Source organism: Sus scrofa, chromosome 6, assembly GCF_054392235.1.
Source record: "Sus scrofa isolate SSC_HxYL_T2T_F1_AM1 chromosome 6, Sscrofa_HxYL_maternal_Yorkshire_Landrace_v2.0, whole genome shotgun sequence".
Classification (NCBI taxonomy): Eukaryota; Metazoa; Chordata; class Mammalia; order Artiodactyla; family Suidae; genus Sus; species Sus scrofa.
The window spans coordinates 117,143,973-117,154,322 of NC_139388.1; positions in this window are offsets into that span (position 1 = coordinate 117,143,973).

A 10,350-nucleotide genomic window follows, 5' to 3' on the forward strand; every position below is an offset into this window, starting at 1 on the left:
CAAATCTTGTTATGATGTAAATTAAGCTGAGTATAAGTGATATTGTAGAAATCATGTTTAATACAAGAGTCAAAACCAGGTCAGGGATGGCTTGGAATTCATTCATTCATTTTCAAGCATTGTACATGTGCATAGAAATATGCTTTTTAGAGTACAGACATGCCTAAAAATTATGTTTAAAAGGACCTATTGAAAGAACCCAAGGAAGAAAATGACATATTAAAAGGAGTATTCTATGTAGTTTAGTAGCAGAAGGATTTTAGTGTGAAATCCTAGAACCAGGTAGTACTCTTAGGAAATTATTACAGTGTTTCAAATTCAGGTGTGGTGTGCATATGTCTTTACATTTTAATTAGTATGTTTACTTTCCTACACATCCTTATTTTTCATCTTCCCATATTCAGTGCAAGGCATCATTGATTGTTTAAAGGAAAATGAGGATTATTATAGAAGAAATGCAAAGAACCAATCAATGCTAAGGTTTTGACATATAACACAGATTTTGAAACTTTTAAAGGGCCATTTGAAATGCAAGTCAAGGTCTTTGATAACGAGTGAATATTATTAGAGAAAATTATGATTTGTATATAGAGCAAGGGTCCTATAAAAAATGACAAGTTTAAGAGTTCTCCTGAGGCACAGTGTTATCACTGCTGTGGCACAGGTTTGATCCCTGGCCAGGGAACTTCCACATGCCACAGACTGGAACAAAAAAAAAAAAAAATGGTAAGTTTAGAAGTTTATGTGTCTAGCTAGGACTTTTTTTTTCTTTCCATAGGAAGCAAAGATAAAAAAAACCAAAACAATGTCCTGACTGTGGACAAGAAAGAGCACTGAGATAAAAAAGCTGAAGAAGTGATGACTCAGGGGCCTGAGAACTGAGTCTTCCTCCTTGCCCTCTCCCAAGAGCCATCCCTGATGAGTAATGATGATGGAGACGCCACTGGTGTTTGGGGGATTCCAGGGAAGAGATGCAAGGCCTAGTTTCCAGATAGAAAAGGAGGATCTCAAGCCTTTAGAGAAGCCCTGTGTTGAGCATGGAACCCAAGCTGTAGAGTAGAAATGGCTGGAGAGGAGCATAGGAGAAGATCCCAAGATCTGAGCAGGCACACAGACCAGGCAAGTCTAAGGAAAAAGCAGAACAACCATGGAGGTGGCTCATGAAAGAGATGGGCATTCCAATTGTGCATTCGATGAGCTGGGTACCACAAGACTAAACGCTGGCAGTGATCATATGTCTCATCAGAGGCCAAGGTGGGTGGAAGCTGATGGATTTGAACCAGCACTTCTCAAAGGTAGGTGCATGTCAGAATGATGTGGAAGCCTGTTGGAACATCCAGATTTTCTGATTCAGTAGGTCTATGTGGGATGGGCCACAATGCTCGGCATTTCTAACAAGTCCCTGGGTGACGCTGATGTTGCTAATCGAGAATTTCACTTTGAAAAACTCTAGTCTTTTTAAAAAATATTTTATTTATTTATTTAATATATTTTTAGGGCCGTACCTCTGGCCAACAGAAGTTCCCAGGCCAGGGGTCAACTTAGAACTGCAGCTGCCAGCCTGTACCATAGCTGCCAGCCTATGCCACAGCCACAACACCAGATCCGAGCCACATCTGGGACCTATACCACAGCTTGTGGCAACACCAGGCCCTTAACCCACTGAAGGAGGCCTGGGATCAAACCCATATCCTCATGAATACTAGTCGGGTTCTTAACCTGCTGAACCACAATGGGAACTTGAAAAGCACTCTTATTGCTCAAATGTCTCTCCTCTAAACTTAAGATACCACCCCCTCCCCCAAACACACACACACACACACACACACACACACACACACACACACAGAATTTAGATGGCCCTCGGAGAGATATGAAAAAAGAAAGGGAAGGGGATACATCCTGACAGGCTAAGTTATCCCAAAGAGAGTGAGTTTACACTCCAAAGTACTAAGAAATCACTAGTTGAAAGGTGACAGTGAACCTTGATTTCTGCCTAAAATTCACCACCATCAGCAGAAATCTGGGCTCAGGTGCTAAATTCATTTCAGTTGTAGAGAAATAAAGGAACTGACCACTTGAAAACCTAAATTTTGTAACTGTGGAAATGAGTGCCCAGTCAGCTGGCATTTAGTATGAAGATTTAAGTACAAATTTAGGACTTCTGGCAAGGAAACATTCAGAATGGATGTGTGGGTCCTTTGTCAGACTGAAGCTCTGTCAGACAACATTTTGCTTCTTAACCCACCTAGAAGTGAGATGTTTCCGTTGCCCTGGGACCACCAATCTGCTGCTCATCCCCTGGGCCTCCTTAGAGAGCAGAGAAGAGAGAAGCTATGTGTGAGTGGACAACCCTGCTGAGAGCTACGAGAAGGCAGAACATCTGTGTGCCTGGGAACATGGCTCCCATGGTCATGATTCTCCATCTGGGCCCCCACACAAACAGACTATGTGCCCCATTTGTGACTTGCTCCAGGTCCTCATGCACCCACAGCAGATACGGTACCAACATTCACTTTCCAGCTGAGTGGGATCCTCTCCTTTCAAGGGTCTAGCATAAAATTTAAGAAGCGATCAGATGTCAGTTGCAAGTATTTCAGCTGGGAGCCTTGTCTTTTTGGTTGCACACTGGTTTGGCTTGTAGTGCAACTGTGCACCTTTGCTTTGTGCATTTTCCCTTTGCAGACCAGAGGTGGGTCAGTAATTTTGAACTTTCATCAAACAGAGTGCACACTCATGAGATATCACTGAAAGGCATCTATTCTGCGTTCCCTAATATCTCCAAACTCTTGACATCTGCCTTCCCTTTGATACTTTCATACAATCCCATGAGCCTCCATTTCAAGTCATTGATGGAAAACCAAAGCCTTCCCTGCTATTTCTAAGGATTCTTCAGTAGGTGCAGGGTATCTGTGCCTAAACATATGATGTTGTCTATTGTCTATACCACATACTCTGATCTCTGTATCACTGCTTTTGTTTTCACCTACAGCAGTTTCGTCTGTATATCTAGCAGTCACTCATATTTTATACCAAACAGAGACAAAACATCATGGAGACATGTCCAAAAGCACCACTCATCCAGTCATTTTTTCTTTTTCCTTTTTATGGCTGCATCTGCCATATATGGAAGTTCCCGGGCTAGGGGTTGAATTGGAGCTGTAGCTGCCAGCCTACACCACAGCCATAGCAACTTGGGATCTGAGCCACATCTGTGACCTACACCTCAGCTCATGGCAAGAGATCCTTAACCCACTGAGCGAGGCCAGGGATTGAACCTACATCCTTATGGATACTAACTGGGTTCATTACCTCTGAGCCACTACAGGAACTCCGCCTTTTTCTTTTCTTTTTTTTTTTTTTTTTTTTTTTTTTTTGTCTTTTTGCCATTTCTAGGCATATGGAGGTTCCCAGGCTAGGGGTCGAATCGGAGCTGTAGCTGCCAGCCTACGCCAGAGCCACAGCAACGCAGGGTCCGAGCCGCGTCTGCCACCTACACCACAGCTCACAGCAACGCCGGATCCTTAACCCACTGAGCAAGGGCAGGGATCGAACCTGCAACCTCATGGTTCCTAGTCGGATTCGTTAACCACTGCGCCACGACGGGAACTCCCGCCTTTTTCTTTTCTTATTGTGGACCAACTAGTATGTGCCAGGTGATAGTCTTGTCCTTGGATACAGCACTGACAAAACCCAGAAAAGTATATCATGGTGATTTCTACAATATCTGGAGGTTTTCTGTAATGTAGAAGGTTAATGGATGACGGTTGCATCAGGGAAAGATAGCAACTAACTCCTACTTATCAGAATTTCTAACACAAGGATTCCCTTCATGAGGACCTAGAGCTGTCCCTCGTGCCTTGTGCCTTGTGGCTGACCTGCCCTCATTTTCTATAGAAATCCCTTTTCTTCATCCTCTTGTTCAAGACCAGGGTCTCCTCTAAGACTTTTCTCCCCTGAGCTACCAAAAGAAAATGAGCAACCAATTTTAAAAAGATAGCACAAGGTCCTTTTGCTTACTCGGTCTCATTTTAGTACCTCTGCATGACCAAAGTCCCAGGACTGTGTTTGTTCAACCAAAGAATCAAGTGTCTTGTATTAGATTCATCAGAGGTTAAGAGAAACCTATGGAGACCATCTTTCCATTTTGGAAAATGCAATCCATCGCATCAATGTAGGGGATCAATGAAACCTCCTATACGTGGCTGAATGACTAAGCTCCATGGATTAGATTAGGACAGAAGGGCAGAGGGCTAGTTTAGGCCTCAGGCAAAGTGGGAGTGAAGATATAGCGCTGCCCTACTAGGGAAATCAAACCTCTTTGCTGTATTTTTTTTCCTGATAGCATATTGAAAAAGCATTTGCCTGATCAATAGCTGCACACCAGATCTCAGCGCTGTGTTGATTTACTCCAGAAGAGAGACCACATATGGAAAAGCCGCTACAATTGGAGTTACTTCCTGATTATGTTTATGTAATCTACTGTCTTTCTCTAAGGACATCTATATTCAGCCCCGGTCAAATCAGTTGAAATATAAATATGATATGAATCCTACATCTGCGTTGTTTTAGTCTTGTTTTGATGGCATGGATCTGTGCCATCCTTCGGTGTAGTTTGCAATTGGGAAGAGGAGAAGCAGTTCTGGGGCTAGTAAACATTCCTTCCTAATATCCTACATGTCAAAGAACCAAAGGGGTGTCCTGGCGTGGGCAGAGTGCATTTGTTTACTATGCATTCAAAAAGGGATGAAATGACCTCTTTTTATATAATGCATAGTCACTCAGATTGAGGACTATAGGTCCCTTTGAGGACTCTTTAGGAAAGTTCAAAGTTTATTATTATTATTGTTATTATTATTATTTGCTTTTTAGGGCTGCACCCATAGCATATGGCAGTTCCCAGGCGGGGGGTTGAATCAGAGCTGTAGCTCATGGCAACATGGGATCCTTAACCCACTGAGCGAGGCCAGGGATCGAACCTGCATCCTCATGGATACTAGTCAGGTTCATAACCCACTGAGCCACGGCAGGAACTCCCAAAGTTTATTATTTTGGCAAAAACACAAGGTGCTTCTTCTTCAGAAAAAAAAAAACCCTGCCAAACAAACAAACAAACAAACAAATGGCACACTTTTCATTTCAAGAGCTCTGAGTCTAGAAATTGAGTGGGAAGCCACTACTCTCTATTGTAAAAAAAAATCTGAAAATGAGACCTAGAATGCTTTAAATTATAAAAATCCAGTAGGTAGGAGGGAACAGTTCTTTTCCAGTCCAGTAGACGCTATGATCTATTTGCCTCCCCCCATGACTTCTGAGGCTTATGGCACCGTGCAGAACCTCATTATATCCCCACTGAACTTAAGAAGCCCATTTCAATGGAGTTCCTTCCTATAGTCATCCGTGTCCCCCACTGGATGTTTCTTGGTGCTCTGATGAAGGAGCATCCTTAGAATCATGTAGGTGATACAGTGAGGGGGTGAGAAACACACATACTTAATAAATCAGCACTAGCACGTCTTTCTTTGTACACCTTCATCTGGGTTACACCCCGGAAATCCTTACACCTCAATTGCATTTAACCTTGGCCACCCTGAAGACAGTTTTCAGCCTTCTGACCAAGTAATCCGGTGAGCCACAATTGTACACCAAACATCGAACATGTTTAGTCCACTGTATCCAAGAAAAAGGAATTAAGTGAATAAGTGTGGCCTAATCCAATCTCTGGTTCTCTCTCCCTGTACCAGGACCCTCAGAATCTGTTTGTAGCATTCCTCCCCAACTTTCCACCAATATAAGTTAGTCAAAGCTTCCAGTTCTTTTAATGGGGGAGCTTTCCCCTCACAAGTCAGTCGGGGTAACCATTCTCCTGCATGCTGAGTGTAGAGATGGTTCTGGAAGCAGTGCAAGGTGAGGAGGCACATCTGTGGAGAACCAGCACCTCTAAGCAAAATAACTGGCTCTAATGCCTCCCTGTGTGTTCTTCAGACAGGTGAGGGAGTGAAGCAGGGGATGGATGGGTCCCAGGTTGAGCAACTGTAATCTGTTCCCTGTGGACTGATAACTTCAAGATAGATTATGGCAGGAACAAGGAGGAACTGTGTCCCTCTTGGTTAAAAGATAGGGACTACCTATTTCTCATTCTTTGAGGTCAAGGAGACCTTTGGAATGGCATGCATTTGCAGAAAGATGCCTCAGGGGTCAGAGAAGGGAGGGGCACCGACCGCAGTACATCTTGTTAACTTCCCAGAGACCCCTGTGCTGGAACCCACCCTGGCTAAAAGATGCGCATGCGCACAGGGGAGGGCCCTGACTCAGGCCAAATGTGGGTGCAAGGCCAGACAAAACAAGATGATTGCCAGAGGAAGCCTGGAGGGACTGCTCCCATACAAGTGATTTACACCACCTCCAAAGCATGAGTCTCTGTCTGTCTCTGCCTCTTTCCCTCTCCCTCACCCCTCACCAGACCTCCCTGTGCTTTCTCCACACCTATCTTCTCTCTTAATAAACACTTATTTGCCTCACTACTCTGTCTCTTTGCCAAATTCTTTCTCCAAAGGGACAAGTACTTAGGACCTACATCAAGCGGTTAGAGTTCAGCATACTTACCCCACAGCCACCCAAGAACAGAAGGGCTCCTTCTACTTTCAAGGAGGTTCAGTGGAACTCCATTAGAATCCTTGAGTTCCCAGTGTGGCACAGTGGGTTAAGGATCCAGTGTTGTCTCTGCAGTGGCTTGGGTCGCTGCTGGGGCGTGGGTTTGATCCCTAGCCCGGGAACATCCATATGCTCTGGGTAGGGACAAAACAAAATCCATCCCAAAGTCCCCTCTTTTCTCTACTATGTACCCTAACTTTCACAGGAGATATCAACTGAGGCTGTGAATTCAATGTACTTTGTAATCCTGCAATATGCATCATCAGACGTTGAGCCAAGTTTTCCAAATACATTGGGCATGTATTTGGCTATGAGAACAAGACAAATTTTAGGAAGCTCTTTTGCTTTCTGATTATGCTTTGAGCTAAAAATTTAAAACCCTGAGTTTTTCAATTTCTCTTTGTAGAAAGAAGTATTGCATCCTGAAGCAGACAGCCTGCCCCACGGTCCTCGTAGCCGTCATTTACAACAGAATGCGTTACTATAACGACATCTTTGCATCCCAAAGCCTTGTCTTTAACAGGCACTTCATTTCAGGCAACTACACTGATAGGCTAACGATTATTTAAAAATATTTGAATATCATGGATCAAGGCAATGAGGTTATTTTATTTCCAAACTTAACCAGGTTATCCCAGGTTCTTCTCATTTTCGAAGGCTATTTTATTTTATTTGTCTTCTTGCCATTTCTTGGGCCGCTCCCTCGGCATATGGAGGTTCCCAGGCTAGGGGTCTAATCGGAGCTGTAGCCTCTGGCCTACGCCACAGCCCCAGCAACACGGATCCGAGCCTCATCTGCAACCTATATCACAGCTCAGGGCAATGCTGCCGGATCCTTAACCCACTGAGCAAGGCCAGGGATCGAACCTGCAACCTCATGGTTCCTAGTCGGATTCGTTAACCACTGAGCCATGACAGGAACTCCTTGAGGGCTTTTTTTTAGGACCACCTTCAGTACCAAATATTTTCTCAGAAGGTCCTACCTGGACAAGAAGAAGCTCTCTGAATTATTTCAGACAGGAGAGAATTTAGCTGTGGTCATTAGAAGCTTTCCTAATTGTTAGAATGCCTGGAGAGGTCAGGGTCATGGATGATCTCTGTTAACTCTCAGGTTCACTACAACCTTACTGAGGAGGAGGGGATTTCAAAAGTCGTGGAAAATTAATAGTAATTGACACAATTTCTCATAATGTTATAGTAGACAATTTACTAGGAAATACCCAGAGGTGACTGTAAATCCTCAACTGGGCTGAAGACTAAGTTTCTGCCCACTATTGACATACAGCAGTTATGTGAATTCTGCTTTCTCTTTTGCACTTTTCAAATCTCTCACAATGCTGCTCATTGGCAGAATGCAACCTGGAATCCTATTGGCAAGGGATTCTAGCCATGGAAAATAGGGGGAGGTTAAGATGGGGAAGCAGTGCTAGGTTACACAGAGAGAATAATGAGCCCTCCTGACATAGTCTGTGAATTTGATTTTTTTATGGCTTTGTATCCAAAGAGGTAATTAAAGGCATTTACATCTTAACTTATACAGTGTATGTGAATGTTGATTAAAATGTTCACGGTTCAATTGACACAGAACAAGAACTATCAGCGCCTACACGCATTCATTCTAAGGTTGATTTTTGCTAACATTATTTTGTGGTTAGAAAAAAAAAAAACAAGCACAGAATCACATCCTGGCTGATTACAATGATACAAAAAACAGATTAATGAATGGCAAACAATAACAGAAAGCAAAAGCAATGTAACAACTAAAATTTGGCAAAGTTTAATTATATCCTTTCAAAAATGAAAACCACACAACAGAATAAAGAATTAAATATTTGAATGAAAACAGAATAAGTCCTTAGCATCCAAAATAAAATCCTGTTGTTGTTTACAACCAGTGAGATAGAGTATATGTTGTCTGAATAGAAACCGAAAGTGAATTAGTCTAGATCATTCATGGCCCTCTAGTCCCCTTGTCCATCCCTAGGAAACACAAAATTGAAACATTTGTATTAGAAACAAAATTAAATCATTTAATGATATGGTCACAATCACTAGTATCCTTAATATGTATGGCTGTTTTGATAGTTTTTACTCCTTTGATGATAGTTAGACATCATCTAACAGTGCCTGGACAGAGGAGTTACCAGATATGCATTTGTTGAATTAATGAAAAAAAATGTAGGCTGTACATTTTAAAGATCATACAAACAACGGTAACCAGGCATACTAATACTCTTAAGCCCTGAGGTAGAAATCAAGAGAGAAGCAGTTACTTTTTAGCTGCCACGAGTCAATTCATTGTGTGAACCTGGGAACATCATTTCAGATCTGTGTGCCTTAATTTATTTTTATAATATCGAGCGCTCCTGCCCACTCTACAGAAATGCCTGACATAATTACTTCGCTTTGAGCTCTTTGGAGGAAACGTGAGCCACACGTTTACAATATATATTGATAACAATGCTAGGCTTTTGTGGTAGTAAACAAACATGCATTACTTTACATATTAGTGAGGTTCCATTGTTAACTGAATCCGATTGTATTAAGGTAAGGAAACATTTAGATGATAACACATTTCAAAAGCTTAGGTATTAAATCCAGATTTAGGAAGATTGTTTATGTAGTCAACAAAACTTCCCTACATGTCTACAAAGTCTGTTCAAGTTTATTTTGTTCTTCGCTTTTACGATTCTTTGTGTCTTGCCCAGAACCAAATTCTACTGTGTAAGAATAGTGTCTCTCTTCCAAAGTGAGCAACTTTTTTTTTTATCCCTCAGAGAAATAAAACCCTTTAGCTCCAAAGGGTCTTTCTTTCTACTAACGCTCAGCCTTTTGGTAGTGTTGAGATATCCTAATAGAGCTCTTTCCTCTCCCCAAGGATCTTACCATGTGACTATTTTTTAAAATACTCAAAAATGTTTAAAAATGATTAAATAACCAGAGTTCCTGTCATGGTGCAGTGAAAACCAATTTGACTAGGAAACATGTGGTTGCGGGTTCGATTCCTGGCCTCGCTCAGGGGGTTAAAGATCCCACCTTGCTGTGGCTGTGGTGTAGACTGGCAATACATGGAGGTTCCCAGGCTAGGAGTCCAGTCCAGCTCCAACTGAACTCAGAGCCTGGGAACCTCCATATCCCTTGGGCACGGCCCTAAAAAGACAAAAGACAAAAACAAAACAAACAAACAAACAAACAAAAAAACAAAAGGAAACAAAAAAAACCTGTGATCAGTGGGAAAAGTTCTTACCTCCCCAATCCTCCAATTGAACGTTTGGTCATTTCCATGATTTTTACAATTGCTCTTAGGTTAAAAAAAAAAAAAAAAAAAAAAATCGACACCACTCTTAATTATCAAAGTCTGTAATTAGAATTCATATCACATATAAAATCCCAAACTCCCAAATTGAAAATAAGGTCATGCATGTCTGGTTGTTGACTGACTTTCTGTAACTAGTGACTCTCTGGGATGCTTAGAAGATTCTTACAGATTTCCCAACTGCCCTGGTGTCCAAGAGTGAAAGGATGGAAGGAAGCCCCTGTCCACTGGCTGGGAATTCCAGTGCTGGTGATGGTATCAGCCACTGCTGATGTCCTGCAGGGAAGGAGAAATCCATGTGCTCCTTCCCTTTTCTCTTCCTGGCTTCATCCTTTCCTGTTTGGAAAACTGGTTAAGCCTAGACTTCTCCACAACCTGGT